At 44.1% G+C, this 15,065-nt stretch overlaps 1 long non-coding RNA gene across 3 annotated transcripts in view; it reads right to left on the bottom strand.

Annotated features, from left to right (window-relative positions):
* LOC138988865 (uncharacterized) overlaps positions 1 to 15,058 on the bottom strand; it is a 69,536-nt gene extending 54,478 nt beyond the window's left edge. For all 3 annotated transcript variants that reach the window (XR_011465046.1, XR_011465048.1, XR_011465047.1), the window contains exon 1: positions 14,444 to 15,058. This is a non-coding gene — a long non-coding RNA (uncharacterized lncRNA). The remainder of the gene's footprint in view (positions 1 to 14,443) is intronic.
* Between the last annotated feature and the right edge of the window lie 7 nt (positions 15,059 to 15,065).

The raw sequence follows: 15,065 nt of genomic DNA, 5'->3' as shown, positions 1-15,065 counted from the left end.
CCCAGTCCATAAAACAGGAGGTTGGACTGCATCTCCTGAAGACTGGGATAGCACAACCTCTTCAGCCCTCTTCCTGCTCTGACCCCCTGAGCTGAAGCCTACAGATGACTTTGTTCAGTCCTCTTTCCACCTGGGCAGTAGGTGTGCACACTGGCAACCTGTGAGGGGTGAAATGAAGGGCAAAGTGCGGACACTAAATACGGCACTGTCTTCGGAGCAGTGTTGTTACAGGCTTCCCGTGCGTCTCCTCAGTTAGCTCTGCCTACAGCCCTAGGAGGCAGACACTACTATTCCTTCTTTCGGGTGGTGAAGTTTGGGAATGGCTACCCGCTCCAGCATTCTTGCCTGGAGGATTCCATGAACAGAGAAGCCTAGCGGGCTACAGTCCGTGAGGTCACAAAAAGTTGGACACAACTGAGCAGTTTTCATTCACATAGGCAGGAAAGGCCCTGCAAGGCTAAGTAACTTGCCCAAGTAACCAGTAAGAGGTAGGATTCAGCTTTAGTGCCTCTCTCCTATCCCTCACTCTTTCAGCTGGGGCTTCGGATTCACTGTCAAAGCTGAGCAGACATCTCAAAAGTGTCTGCTTCCCCAGCCTGGCGCGTGGCAGGTAGTCAGTACGTGGCATGTGTTGTGACTACTACAGGTGGACTCTGGGAACGCAGAGGGGACTGATTGGGGAAGGACTAGGGAGCAGATGTTCCTGCCTGTGTCCATCCTGTCTAAAGAGTCAGATTAGGAGGCCATGGTAGCTTCTGAGGTTCTCTGGGCTGTCTAGGTAGGAGAGGCTCCGGGTGAGATATCCTAAAATAAAGCTTCTTTCCTAAACACTTTAGTGCACCATCTCCTAGCCTGACTTTCCACTTTATCCCCACTTTCTCTGGCATAGTTCAGGACCCCATTAGCACCTCCCCCCCAATTTCTGAACTCTTGCTTCCTAAACCATCTCCAGGGTTAGTCTCCAAACAAAGCATCGCCTATGTCTACTCCCAGATTTGTTTTCCAACGAACAGCTCAGATGATGGAACTGCCCAGCTCAAGAACTTTCCAGGGTTGCACAATTTGGCTCAGACATAGCTTTAAACCTTTTTGGTTTCAGTCCTTCAAGCATCTTATGCTACAAATAGGGCTGTCTGTTTATTCTTGAAACATTTGTTGATGACCAGCATTGTGTTACTGTGGCCAGCACTGTGTGGGTCCTCTGGGACACAAAGTCAAACAAGACAGCGTTCTTGCTGTAGAGCTCACTGTTTTATAGGCTTTTTTGTTTTTCTGCTTGATACACCATTGGCACATGTGTGAATGCTAAGTCACTTCAGTCATGTCCAATTCTTTGTGACCCCATGGACTATAGCCCACCAGACTCCCTCTGTGGGATTCTCCCGGCAGGAATACTGGAGTGGGTTGCCATTTCCTTCTCCAGGGAATCTTCCTGACCCAGGGATCTGGGTCTCTTGCATCTCCTGCATTGGCGGGAGGGTTCTTTACCACGAGCGCCACCTGCAAAGCCCCCTGCCATTGGCACAGCGCTCTGCCAGTCCCTGGCCAGAGGCTACACAAGTGTCCTATGTCCTCTGGGCTCCTGGCTGCAACTGTTCTAAATACTCCACTGACACACTCCTCTCATCCTAGTTGCTGACCTTCTCACCTGCCCTCCATCTGCAAAGCTCCTCCAGGCTGGGAGCTTAGTTTATTCACTGCTGCCATAGGGCCTAGTATTAGGCCAGTCAGGCAGCAGGAGCAAGGTAATTATTTGTTCAATCCTACCAGTGTGGAGGCTGGTGGTCTGACTGAGCCAGCTGGATGGATTTCCTCCTCAGAAATTGAAGAAATGAGATTTTAGAGCGGTGGCCTTAAGCACCTCCCAAACTGGGGCTGCATAGAGAATCGTCTGGAAAGCCTTTAAAGCTCTCAGAGCCTGTGGGATTTCCCTGCAGTCCAGTGGTTAAGACTCCATGCTTCCACTGCCGGGGGGTGTGTTTTCAGTACCTGGTCGGTGAACTAAAATCGCATGCTGCGGTTCGTGGCCAAAAAATAGAAACAAAACAAAACCCTCAGGGCACCCCAGATCCACTGAATCAGAATCGTGTAGGTGAGATCCAGGCTCTCCCACTCTGTGAGGCTCCTCCGCTCCTCCTAATGAGCAGTGACATCTGAGAACAAAGGCCTTAGAGGTAGGAGTGTTCTTCTCCAGGCTATGGGTTATCAGCCGAGGGGATTTTGCACACGGGCTATAAAACATAAAATGAGTTTGCTGTAATAATGTCCTTAGGAGGAAAACTTGGTAATTTTACAAAGAAGAGTCAATTCATAAGAGCAAGAGTGAATTTACAGCTATCCAAAGTTCAAGTGCTATATTTCAGAAATGAAGCCTTAACCTAAAGGAGAGCAATATTCGGCAGAATGAGGCTGTAAAAACTTACCAGCGGGTAGGTAAATATAAAACCTAAGCCTTAGAGAGAACGGGGCAATAAAGAAACAGTAGCCCATTTGCCTTTTACCAAACACTAGTCCCCAAACCAACAGTGCTATTAACCAATCACCATCTGGAGAAGTGATGGCCAGTCACTCGGTCTTGGATTAGTTTGTGGGAACAACCATCAGCTGACAGTTGAGCCAGAAGGTAGATAGAGCAGGGTTGGGAGGAGGAAGAGGAAGGTGGCTCTTGGTACAGTCCTTCTCTGATTCTCTCAAAGTGACTGAGTTCATTTTAAAAGAGGAGGCAGACTCATATGTGGAATCACCAAAATTACATTCTGTATTTGTGCTACATTTGAAATTCATATTTTGTAGTTTGCATCGATGCATGCATGCAGATGATTTTCACTGTTACCAGAATGGTGTAAAGTCTGCAGCAAACTAACTCAGCTGTTTCTAACCCACTTCTTGTTAAGTGCACATTCTAACAACGTTCTTGACCTTTGGCCCGCTAGTGAGTAAGGATGGACTGCAAGGAGATGGAACCACGTTGCTGGTTAAAACCTGTGACTTCACCTTTCCAGATAGCACAGTGGTCAAGAATCTGCCTGCCAACACAGGAGATGTAAGAGATGCAGTTTTGCTCCCTGGATGGGGAAGATTCCCTGGAATAGGAAATGGCAACCCCCTCCAGTACTCTTGCCTGGCGGGCTGCAGTCCATAGGATCGCAAGTGTCGGATGTGACTGAGCTCGCGCAGGCACAAAAATCTGTGACGGGGCTCATGTGAAGCAAGTTCTGATTGTAGCAAAAGGCACGGCCTCTTAGCAAGGTCAGCGCCCCGGTCCCCCCAGCTTCTTTAACATGTGTTTCCTCTCAGCCCTCTGAACTCCCACACACCACAGATTCCCCAGAATTTTCTGCTCATGAGGCATGGCTGACATAACATGGGAATGGTGGACACGCATGACCCACATCTCTTCTGCTCACCTAACTCTTCCCATGATCCATCAGACTTTACTCATAAATCCATAATCAAAGATAAATTATTCCTGATTTCAGAATGGTGCTAACTGAGCATTTAAGCCAATGGAGAGCCCTTCTGAGTGTGGGGCTCCAAGGAAGGTCTCCCTGGTCCAGCTAAAGGAACTGGACTGGTGATGAGATGCAGAATAGCACAAGCTTTCAGAAAGAGCTCAGCAACTGGAGTGACGTTCAAACCTGAGAGACTTATAATTGCATTTCTGGGGATGCATCCTAATGTCAAAAAAAAAAAAAGGTTTTCTAAAAGGCTTTGGTTACAAAGCTGTTTATTATAGAATTGCATAGAGTAATGAACAACTAAATATAACCTAAGCGTGTAACGAAGAGCTGACTCATTGGAAAAGATCCTGACGCTGGGAAACATTGAAGGCAGGAAGAGAAGGGGACGACAGAGGATGAGATGGCTGGATGGCATCACCGACTCAATGGACGTGAGTTTGAGTGAACTCCAGGAGTTGGTGAAGGACAAGGAAGACTGGCGTGCTGCAGTCCATGGGGTTGCAGAGATTCAGACATGACTGAGTGACTGAACCAAACTGAATTAGTGGATATTTCCTCGGTAGAATATTATGCATCCAGTAAAAGCCACAAAGACTACTTCAAGGCATGGCAGAATGTGTCTGCATAAATGTGAGTTGAAAAGTGGGTAGGGGCAAGATAGGGGTAGGGGATCAAGAGGTACAAGTCACTATGTATAAAATAAATGAGATACAAGAATACATAGTACAACACAGAGAACGTAGCCAATATTTCATCATAATTCTAAATGAAATATAACCTTTGAAAATTGTGAATCGATATGTGGTACACCTGAAACTTATATCATACATCAATTGCACCTCAAAAAATGTTAAATGGAAAAGCAAAAAGACGTAGTATTGTATGCCACGTGCTATGATTCCATATATTTCTCCAAGAGAATATCAACTACTTTACAGTCTTTAGGTTATGGGTCCTGTATCTTATTTTCAATTTATTCCAAACTTTATTTTATGAGTATTTATTTTTAAATTGTATTATGTCTTTTCATTGCAGCCTGATTTTTTTGAGGGTCCACGTGACTTGAGAGCTTCAGGGTAATGGAGCAACAGCTGTCAGACAATTTTGCATGTTTTATACAGCTCATAGCATGTGGCACGGGAGACTGAGAAAGGGGTCAAGGGGGTTCTTTGAGAAGGGAAAGCTTTTTTTTTTTTTTGGCCTGGATTTTCACTGATTTGTGTTAAAGACTGAGGGCAGGAGGAGAAGAGCGACGGAAGATGAGATGGTTAGATGGTACCACTGACTCAATGGATATGAGTTTGAGCAACTCCAGGAGGTAATGAAGGGCAGGGAAGCCTGGCTGCTGCAGTCTGTGGGGCTGCAGAGAGTTAGATGTAAGTTAGCAACTGAACAAGAGTTCATTAGAAGTGCTTGTAGCCTGAGAGTTACATGAAGTCTACAGAGATTCAAAAGTACCTAGGTTTGAATCCAGCTCCACCTCTTATTTAGGGGCTTCCTACGTGACTCAGTGGTAAAAGACTCCTCCTGCCAATGCAGAAAATGAAGGAGAAGCATGTTCGATCCCTGGGTCCGGGAGGTCCCCTGGAGGTGGAAATGGCAATCACTCCAGTTTTCTTGCCTGAAAAATCCCATGGACAGAGGAGCCTGGCTAGCTGTGGTCCAGCGGGTGGCAAAGAGTCAGACACAACTGGGCACACACACACACACACACACACATCACCTTTTATTAGCCATGTGATTTCTGACTCTCAGTTACTACAGCTGTGAAATGGGAATGGTACCCTCTGTCAGAGGGCAATTGAGAGAATGCCGTTAGAACATTGGTCTGGATGCTCTATGCACAAGATTTGTCCTGGGAAAATCATTCTGTGAAATGTTGGCTGCACCACAAAGCCTCATGCCCCATATTTCTCGAGGGGATTAGCAGGCCAAGGTTTGGCAATTGAGATGGCTAATTAGTTTCCAAATATATTGTTTCCAGTAAAATTATCTTTTCAAAACAGTTTATGGTGTTTCATGTCTCACAAACCACAGAGTTCATTGTGCACCATTTTTATAGCTTCATGAGAAGTGTTCCTTTTTATGTTTTTAAAGTATTCCAAGAAAAATAAAAGGTTTTATCATGGTCAAAAAAAAAAAAAAGATCTTCTCCTTTGAATTCTAGAGATTGTCAAACCTAATGACTAGAAAAAGACAAAAGCATCTAGGAAAGTTTCATTAAACATTGTAATAAGAGTAAGTCATGATTCTGTTTGTTCTCCATTCATGCATTTGTTTGTTGGTTCACACATTCCGTAAGTATCTGCTGAGTGCCTGGGACTGGGTACTGGGATAGAAACATGAAGAAAAAGTGATTCCCTTGCCCACCCTCCCCTGAGCCTCTCTTTCTGGGTGACAGGCTTGTAAGTAACAATAACACTACTCTGGACACAAAGGATGCAGGAGCCAAGGTTGGAGGGACCAACTCCAGCTAACGCAGTTGAAGATGGCTTCTCAGAAGGTGGATCCTCACCCGCCCAAAGCCCTTCAGAATGCTGGAACCTACCAGTCCCCATGGTGTAGTGTAGTTACAGGTTGGTCCGACTCTTGGGTCATGAAGAGTGGATTAGAAAAGACAGACACTCTGAAGATGCCCCCCTTACCACTGTCAGCACCAGGGCCTAAGGCTTGGTCAAGGATGAAAACCACTAGTAAAATAAAAGCCGAGTTTTCTTGATTCCAGTTCCCTACGTGCCCATCCAACTGAGAGCAGCCTTTGGAAAATATACTAACAGGTTTCCAGGCTACAGAAAGAAGTCCCCTGCTTGTGAGTGGGCATTTTTAGGAGACCCAGTGCATCTCTGACTACCTGGATCAGAGCCATCTGCAGGTGCTTGTTAGAAGCCAAATCCTACTTGTCCACAATGAAGGAACTAAAAATCTCTGGGAGTGAGGCTGGTAATATGTTTTCGAATGGGCCCTTGGTTATTCTTGCACACATCCTAGTATTTAAGAAGATATGGTATATAGGGGGTTTCCCTGGTGGCCTAGTTGCTAAAGAATCCGCCTGCAATGTAGGAGATGTGGGTTTGATCCCTGGGTCAGGAAAATCCCCTGAAGAAGGGTATGGCAACCCATTCCAGTATTCTTGCCTGGAGAATCCCATGGACTGAGGAGCCTGGCAGGTTACAGTCCATGGGGTTGCAGAGTTGCACACAGCTGAAGCGACTGAGCACACACACATGTACAAGATACAGCTACAGTGGAATATTACTCACCCATAAGAAGAATGATATTTTGCTATTTGTGGTAACATGGATAAACCTGGAAGTTTATGCTAAGTGAAATGTCAGACAGGAAAAACCACACATCACATGATTTCACTTACATAGGGAATCTAAAAAACAAACCGACTAAACAAAACAGAAACAGACTCATAGATGCAGAGAAAAAACCAGTGATTGCTAGAGGGGAGGGGGAGGGGAGATAAAAAAGTGAAGGGGATAAAGAGGTACAAGCTTCCAGGTATAAAATCATAGGCATATAGAGTACACATAGGGACTGTAGTCAATCATATTGTTACAAGTTTGTATGGTGATGGATGATAACTGGTATTATTGCTGTGATCAGGTCATGATGTATAATAATACTGAGTCATTGTGTTGTTCACCTGAAACTAATATTATATTACATGTTAATTTAACTCAAGTTTTTTAAAAGTCACTGATACAAAGGAAAGAACATACGGCCTGAAGTCAGTATTCTTGGTTCCACGGCACTGGGTAAGTCATTCTGCCTTTTTGAGCTTTAGCATCCACGTCTGTGTGGTGGGACAGGGAAATAATATTGACTATTTCCCCTGAAATAGTGAGATTGCAATAAAATGACGTGGGTGATCTCATACTGTAAGGATAAAACGCCTAACTGTGCTCACGCTTTGTTCCTGTTACTGCTTTTCAAGACCACATTGTCTTTTCAAAGAGCCCTTAACTGAATGAAAGTTCTGTCATAAATTTGTGGGAGGGTGTGGGGAGTGGTTTTTATACCTTCTGGTTTGAGTTCTAACTTTGGAGGTACTGTCCGCATAATCAGTTTGCACTGAATAAAATGTGCTTTGAAAACATAATGACAAAGAATACCTGGGATTTCTTTGTAAGTCTAGTTTAGGAAGAGATGCATAAATAAACGATTTCAATGCAATTTGAAAATAATGATAATGGTCATAATAAAATACTTAGGTTAATAATAATGGTTGTAATTAACATATTTTGAGCATTACTCTGTGCTATGAATTCTGCTAAGTATCTGCATTTTCTTTTAAGTCTCATTATTGTCCTATAAGACAGGCGTTACTGCTTGAATTCTATAGATGATGAAACTGCAGCCCAAAGAGATGACATGATTTGCCCAAGGGCGTAAAGTCAGAAGTAGAAGAGTTCAAATTCAAATCCATGTCTCTCTGGCTCTAAGGGTTTCCTTTGTCTATTGGTCTACAGAGTATCCAGGAAACTGGTGGGTCTGCATTCGAAAATTGTCAGAACTCACTCAGTCCGAAGTGGCTGGTCTGAAAGGTACCTTAAAGCAGTAATTTTCAACCTCCTGATAGCAACAGATTGACAGTGACAATGGCAAATTGACCTCATGTCATGACCTAGTGTGTGTGCGCACGCACACACACACACACGCACACACACACCTATATATGCTTGTGTGTGTGCATGAGTGTATTTGTCAAGAAACAATGTCCATCTTTGCTCTGATTTTTTTTTCTTCTTGTTTTTAACGCTTGTGGTGACTCCTTTGATTTGATTACTTAATAACAGATTTGATCATTTGATAACCCCACTGCAAAGGTTACTGAAGTAGGCTTCTCTTCTACAGATGTGAAGACTGTGGCCAGGAGAGGGAAAGTGGCCTGAGATAGATCTCACTAGTCATCACCAAGAGGGCACTGAACTACTAGATTTTTTTTGTTAATACGGTCACCATTCTTAGATGGTCCTACAATCAGTAATAGCAATCATTTTGTAACCCAACAGCTGTAGATTCAAATCTGAAATCCACCTCATCCAGCTGTGTGACTTGAGGTGTGATTTCACTTCTCTGAGTAAATTTCCCCCTCTGGCAATGGGAGGGAGTAACAGTACAGACTTAGTAGGAGGACCATGAAGGTGAACTGATACTGAGGCCCAGGGCCTTGCACACATCATGTGCTCAGCACAGGTGAGATCCCAGGTAACTGGGGGAGGCTTGAAGTGGAGGATGATGGAGACTGAGGGTCGCTGTGAAGTCAGCATTAATGTAACCAGAAGTATTCTTAGAATCTAGTGCAAATGCAGGGTCTTAGATGCAGAGAGAACATTTGTGTGTGTTACTGTGGACCATAGGGAGAATGTTGATTTTGGAGCCAAATAGACATGACTATGAATCCCAGTGCTAGAACTTTCTAATCTCAATGAGTCTGGTTTTCTTATTATAAACTGGGTTATTAACACCTCCTTCAAGAGGTATTGTGGGGATTCTTTGAAGTATTTTCCCCATACTTTCTCTCTACTTCCTAACTTAGAAATTTTACTTATCTTTAGATTTTATCTTTTTATTATACAGGACTAACATTTCATTTTAGGATGCTCATCAGAATCAGAGAAGCAGAAAAGACCATGGAAAGAAGATAATTCTTTGCCTACCTCCTCTTTTGCAGATAGTCATCAAGGAAAGGTTAATTTAGGTTATTTACTAAGGTTATTTACCTAAGTCCACTGTCAATTACCTAACTGTTAAACTAACAAGATAGACAACCAAGGTGGTTTCACTTGGCCTAAGTCACCTGGAAACAAGTGTCCAACAATGAATTGGCCACGTAAGTATAAAGTTCGAGAGCAGGGTGGATTCAAGAGGAAGACTTGGGAGTCACCAACTCAGCTATTGAAGCCATGAGAGGGATGGTTTGTCTAAAGAGGTGGTCTATCCTTGAATGAAAACACAAGGAAGAGAAATGAAAGTAAAAGGAAGAGAAAAAGACATATGGCCCTTTAGCAATGCAAGCATTTCCCCATAATTGATGGCATACATATGTACATTACTCTTTCATGCTAGAAGCTCACTCATGAATTATGTAACACCATATTGATTCCTAATGTTAAATCACACAAGTGAGGGACTTCCCTGGTGGTCCAGCGGTTAAGAATTTGCCTTCCAATGCAGTGGGTAAGGGTTCGATCCCTGGTCAGAAAGCTGGGATCCCACGTGCCTCATGGCCAAAAAACCAAAATATAAATGACAGAAGCAATATAGTAACAAACTGAATAAAGACTTAAAAAAAAACAGGAGTGAATATAAAACGCTAATTTATACTCAGCACTAGAAATGTTTTTCATGATACATATTTTTCAAGGATTTCTTTTCTCCTAATGAGTTTCTAGATAATTTATTTCTCTGTGGTTTAAAAATAAAAATGCATTATATTTGGACAAGAGATGTTCTGCTATAAAAGTTATACGCTCAGTGTTGATGGAGAAATTTTGATTGTTTCAGGGTTGATTTTTTTCCATGTCTAGCACATGGAAGCTAATCTTACTATGAAATAATTTTGTTTTCTTTTTAAAATTTTAATGAAATACTTTAAACCTTAAGAGCTGGCTTACCATAATTTCCCAAGCAAAACACCATCAAGAACAAATATTACAAAGGACCTCTGAGTTTTCTCAAGTGGTCTACATATTTACATGAAAAGGATTTTTAAACATTTCCTCCACTTTTCATGCTCCACTCAGTGCTGCTTAATTAACCAATCATAAAGAAAAGATGAAAGTATGTGGACCTCAAATCCTTGTGTTCTTGAAAAATTAAATAGGATAATTAAGATAAATTTCAACTAATAAGAACAATGAGAACCAATGAGAAACAATGACCAATGGAAACCGTGAGAACAGTCGCATCTAACAGGTCAAAACTTCACAGAAAATGAACAATGGCTTGTTTCAGCTCGCAGCTGTGGCTGCTTGCTGCCTTTTGCACTGGTTGAATGACCACTGGTGGGAGCACAGGGGAACTCTTTTATTCAGGGTACACTACTTAAACGCTCTTTCAGTGCCATTAGCCAAGAGGTTTTTTTTAATGCGACTTTTCACCGGGCTTCCATCTCTCTCCAGATATGTTGGCAGTCTCTGCCCTTCCGCTAGATTCTGCCATCTTGAAACAGCCTGTCCCTTATTCAACCAGGCGTAGAAGCGCCATCCATCCTTGGCTATTGCAGAGCAGGTGACTAACATAGAGAGTTACTATATGACTTAACTGACCTGGAGGTGGGAATGGACCCTTTCTTTCTTACATGATGCTATTCCACACAGCATATAGCAAAATCCATTTCCTCTATCTAGGCGTCAGGGTAGGGAAGTTTTTTGAGCCTTCCTTGCAATTGGTTTGGGTCTTGAGATTGAGTTCCTGCCAGTGGAATGTGGGCAGAAATGATGTTCATGAGTGCTTTTTCACACTGTAATGGGCATGTCCATCACTCAGGAATCCTATAAAAATGCAGGTTGATTCAGTAGGTCTAGGGAAGGGCCCACAATTCTGTGCAATGCAGGTGGATTCCTTATCAGCTGAGCTACCAGGGAAGCCAGGTACCAGACATGATTCTATTCAATACTCGAAATGGAGAAGGCATAGTTGAAGCAGGTGGAGTTTTTTCTAAGGAACTGGGAGGAGGAGATAAGACCTGGAATCAAGTAATGAGTCAACAGTTTTCAAAGCTATCATGGCCTTAAGAAGTCTTGCTGCCTGAGCTCAGGAGAGGGAGACAGAAGTCCCAGTTGCAGATTTCAGGAAAGGATTTCTAGAAGTGGTTGTATTGACATTAGTACCTGATGGGTAAGGTTTGGACTTGTGATAGAACAGGCAAGCTTCTATCAGGGGAGTTAAAAGCAGTAAATGGCAGGAAGGTGCATAAGGAAGTGTGAAATTTGTCACTGAGATCAAGTGTCCAGAGTAGATGCTGCTATCTCAACCCTGGGGGTTGCTGATGAGAGTGATGTTAGTTGCTTTAACAGTAAATCTGAATTTTTCAGTGGCTTCAAAATAATAAAGCTTTATTTCTCAATCACCATTCCATCTCCATGGGTGTTCCTAGTCTCAGAAACCTTCCACATGGTGAGTCAGGAACCCAGGCTCCTTCCCGTGGCTTCTTTCTGTCTGTGATGAGGGTAAAGAAGGTATGTGGTGTTCCAGGAGGGAGACACAGTGCCTGCTCATTGGTGAGAAGTGATCACATGACCCCCACCAGAAGCAAGGTATGCTGGGAAATGGAATCACTGACAGGGCAGCCACGTCCCAGCGGCAATTCCTCTCTATGGAGAGGAGGGTGGTGCAGGAATCTTTGGGAGCATGTAGCCATCTCTGCTGTAGAAGGGGGAATTCTGAGGCGGGACTGGGCTAGGGACCAGGATGTCGGGTTTAGAGTGGTGAAAACAACCTGTCAGATTCACATTCCCCCGCTGCAGGGGAAGCCTCACAGTCGCTTCTAGGGCTCCATCCGGCAGGGCCTGCCTCATTTGAAACCTGGCTGTGAGCAAGAAAACATCTGTGGTTGGAAAGTGGGGGTGGTGATTCAGGACTGTTTGGGACTTGGAGAGGATGCTCTTGAACTCTTTACTCAACAAACAGCTCCCTCCGGCAAGGAGGCAAGAGGTCATCTGTCTGTCTGCCTTGGCACTTCCACCCAGTGACCTCCAGGGCTTCAGACACCTTCCCTAAGCTGGAGTGAACTCAGCACAAACCGTCCGTGGATATGACCATGACTGACTCACTAAAGGTCTGAATGAGAGGAGAAGGCAGAAGCAGACAAGCAGGCACTGAGACTTTGCCATCCCAGACCTGTGTCTTGTAAACAGGCTGTCGGCTTCACAGCCAAGGAAAGGGCCTGGATGTGAGTCGGAGCTGGAGCCTTGACAGCTAGTATTCAGAACCTCTGACTGGGGAGTACTGTGTTCAGATGGGGTAGGTTGCCCACAACCAGGATATAGCAGAGGCAAGGTGGTGGGGAAAGAATGTAGCTTTGGAATCAGATGCAACTGGTCCATGCCTCTTACTCAGCTTTGGGATCTTGGATAAAAGTTCTTTACTCTTCCCTGGGCTCAGTTTCCCCTTTTGTGAAATTGGCATAACACTATGGACCTCAAACACTTTAGTTTAGAGCTAGCACTTGGGTGTTCAAGTCATATTTCTTTTCCTGTTCCTTCTATACAGAGGAGAGAAATCTGTTATGTTTTCAAGTTAATTACTCTGAATAATGGTCAATAGCCATCATTTCTTAACTTCCTTCTAATGAGCCATGTAGTCCTTGCATCAACTGTAAGACAGACAATATTATTCCCACACAATTATTTGGCCAGCAATTATTTGCGGGGATTCTAGGGTCATGGAAAATGGCAAACGGGAAAAGCTGTCACTTACTTCCTGCCTCATTTGGAAGAAGTTGGCTATTTAATAGGCAGCAACTCCAAATGAGGCAGAGGAGCCAGTGTCTGGTACACATGAAAGTTTGTTCTTGTGAATACTCAGGAGAAACCCTGCCAATATTTACTATTACTGTGACTTCACCACCTGCCAGGTACCAAGGCGAGTGATGGCAATCACCTTGTTAAATTCTTGTGATAAGTTTGGGTAGGTAGCATTATACCCATTTTTCAGAAGAGGAAACTGAGGCTCGGAGAGACTGTGCAGCCTGCCCAGAGTCACAGAGGCAATGAATGGTGGTGCTGGGCAATGTTTTGTTGTTGTTATTTAGTAGCTCAGTCGTGTCCAACTCTTTGCGACCTCATGGACTGTAGCCTACGAGGCTCTTCTGTCCATGGGATTTCCCAGGCGAGCATACTGGAGTGAGTTGCCATTTCCTCCTCCAGGGGATCATCCCAACCCAGGGATTGAACCTGCATCTCCTGCACTGGCAGGCAGAGTCTGTATCACTGAGTCACCTGGGAAGTCCACGCTATGTTTATGCATTTTCAAAACTCAGAATGAGAATTTAAATAGGGGAAACCATGCATTTTTCAAAACTGGAAATGGGATTTGACATTCAAACAAAGGAAAACCTCATTAATGAGCCTTTGGAATGTGTTCCCTAGGCTGTGATTCCCCTGCCACTTCCAAGAGGAAGGATGGACAGAGTTAGTCACATATGGGGTCAGGGATGAACCTGGTTATGCTCACTTCATTTTTTTTTTTTCACGTATCAGAACTGTCTCAACTCCTCTGCTTCTCCACTTCAGGAAAGGCTGAATGAGCTCACTGTGGACCAAGAAAGCGGCTGGTCCTAGATGAAACTCACCATCTTGGTGTTTGTTTCCCCTCCAGCTCTCAGCCAGCAAGTGCTAATTGCAGAGTAAGCCTCTTCTGGTGGCCTGGGGTGTGGCACGGGCAGCCCACCTGGCCAATATGGTGGCCACTGGGTTTCCAGGCTGGGCTCTGCCTCCCTCAAGACTTTGGTTGGGAAACTCAGAGCCTTGTGTAGGACAAAAGGAGCTGCAGTGATGGCTTAGCTTCACAGAGAAATCCTGGCATTCTGCTAACTAAATAAGCATGAAAGAGTCGCTAATTAATGCCCAGTAACTGGATGGCCCTATGGAGCATGGAGTAAAGTGAATGTCAGCTGAGTGTAGATGAGGATACCCACTCCTCTGCTGATTAGCTCAGTGATTTTTGTCAACAACAAGCAACCTCTCCAAGTCTCAGTTCTACATATGCTAAGTGGGACATTCAAACGAGGTATACATTTCCTGTCTTGGTATAGGTCTTGGCTCTGAACGGGTGTTCAACCAATAACTAAAGAGATGATTCCATTTTGCTTCATGAAAGTAGCTTGAATATAACCATTTTATATTCACTTATGTTCATTACAATATTTTCCGTTATAAGTTACAGAAACCCAATTTAAAATTAACCTAAGCATAAATGAACAAACAAAATGAAATTTCACGAGCTGGTCAAGTCCCAAGATGACCTACCTTCAGGTACAGCGGGATCCAGGGGTTCCAACAGTGAGGCCAAGGAGCAGCCTCTCATTACTGCTTAGCTCAGTGTCCTTCTGGTTATTGGCTCCAGCCCAAGGGAAGACTCTGGTCACCAGACTCACATGTTTTCCAGGTTGTTAACTTCCAATACCCATTTAGCAATCCAGGTAAGACTTTGAGCGGCCTCGCTTAGAACAGACAACTACGCCTGGATCAACCACTGTTGCTAGGGGCCCAGAGCATTGCGATTGGCAACTCTGGAGTCACATGACCTACCCTGTGGTCAGGAAGGGGATGCTGGTGGATGTGGAGACTGGTAGCTCTGCTGGGGATGACATAGAATAAAGAAGAGAGTTATCCAAAGTCAGGAGGGGTGTTGGACTGACAGAAACAAAGGATATCTACCCCACATGGACACCCCTAGAGAACGAAAGTACTTGCTTCTGGTTCTTGCTTAGGTCTCTCTCTGAGTCAGTGCTAGTCCTGGGACAGTTGTTCTAAGGTCATCAGGTGAATTCTGTCAGTTCAGAGATAAATATAGCTTCCAAGCCAAGGAACATGACTTGCAAAAGAAGGAAGAGTTGCTGCTGAGCTGTGTGAATCTGAACTGTGAGTA

This window comes from Bos mutus, chromosome 8, assembly GCF_027580195.1.
Source record: "Bos mutus isolate GX-2022 chromosome 8, NWIPB_WYAK_1.1, whole genome shotgun sequence".
Taxonomy (NCBI): domain Eukaryota; kingdom Metazoa; phylum Chordata; class Mammalia; order Artiodactyla; family Bovidae; genus Bos; species Bos mutus.
Note: the sequence above shows the minus strand (reverse complement) of the source record. Positions and strands in the feature narration are given on the sequence as shown.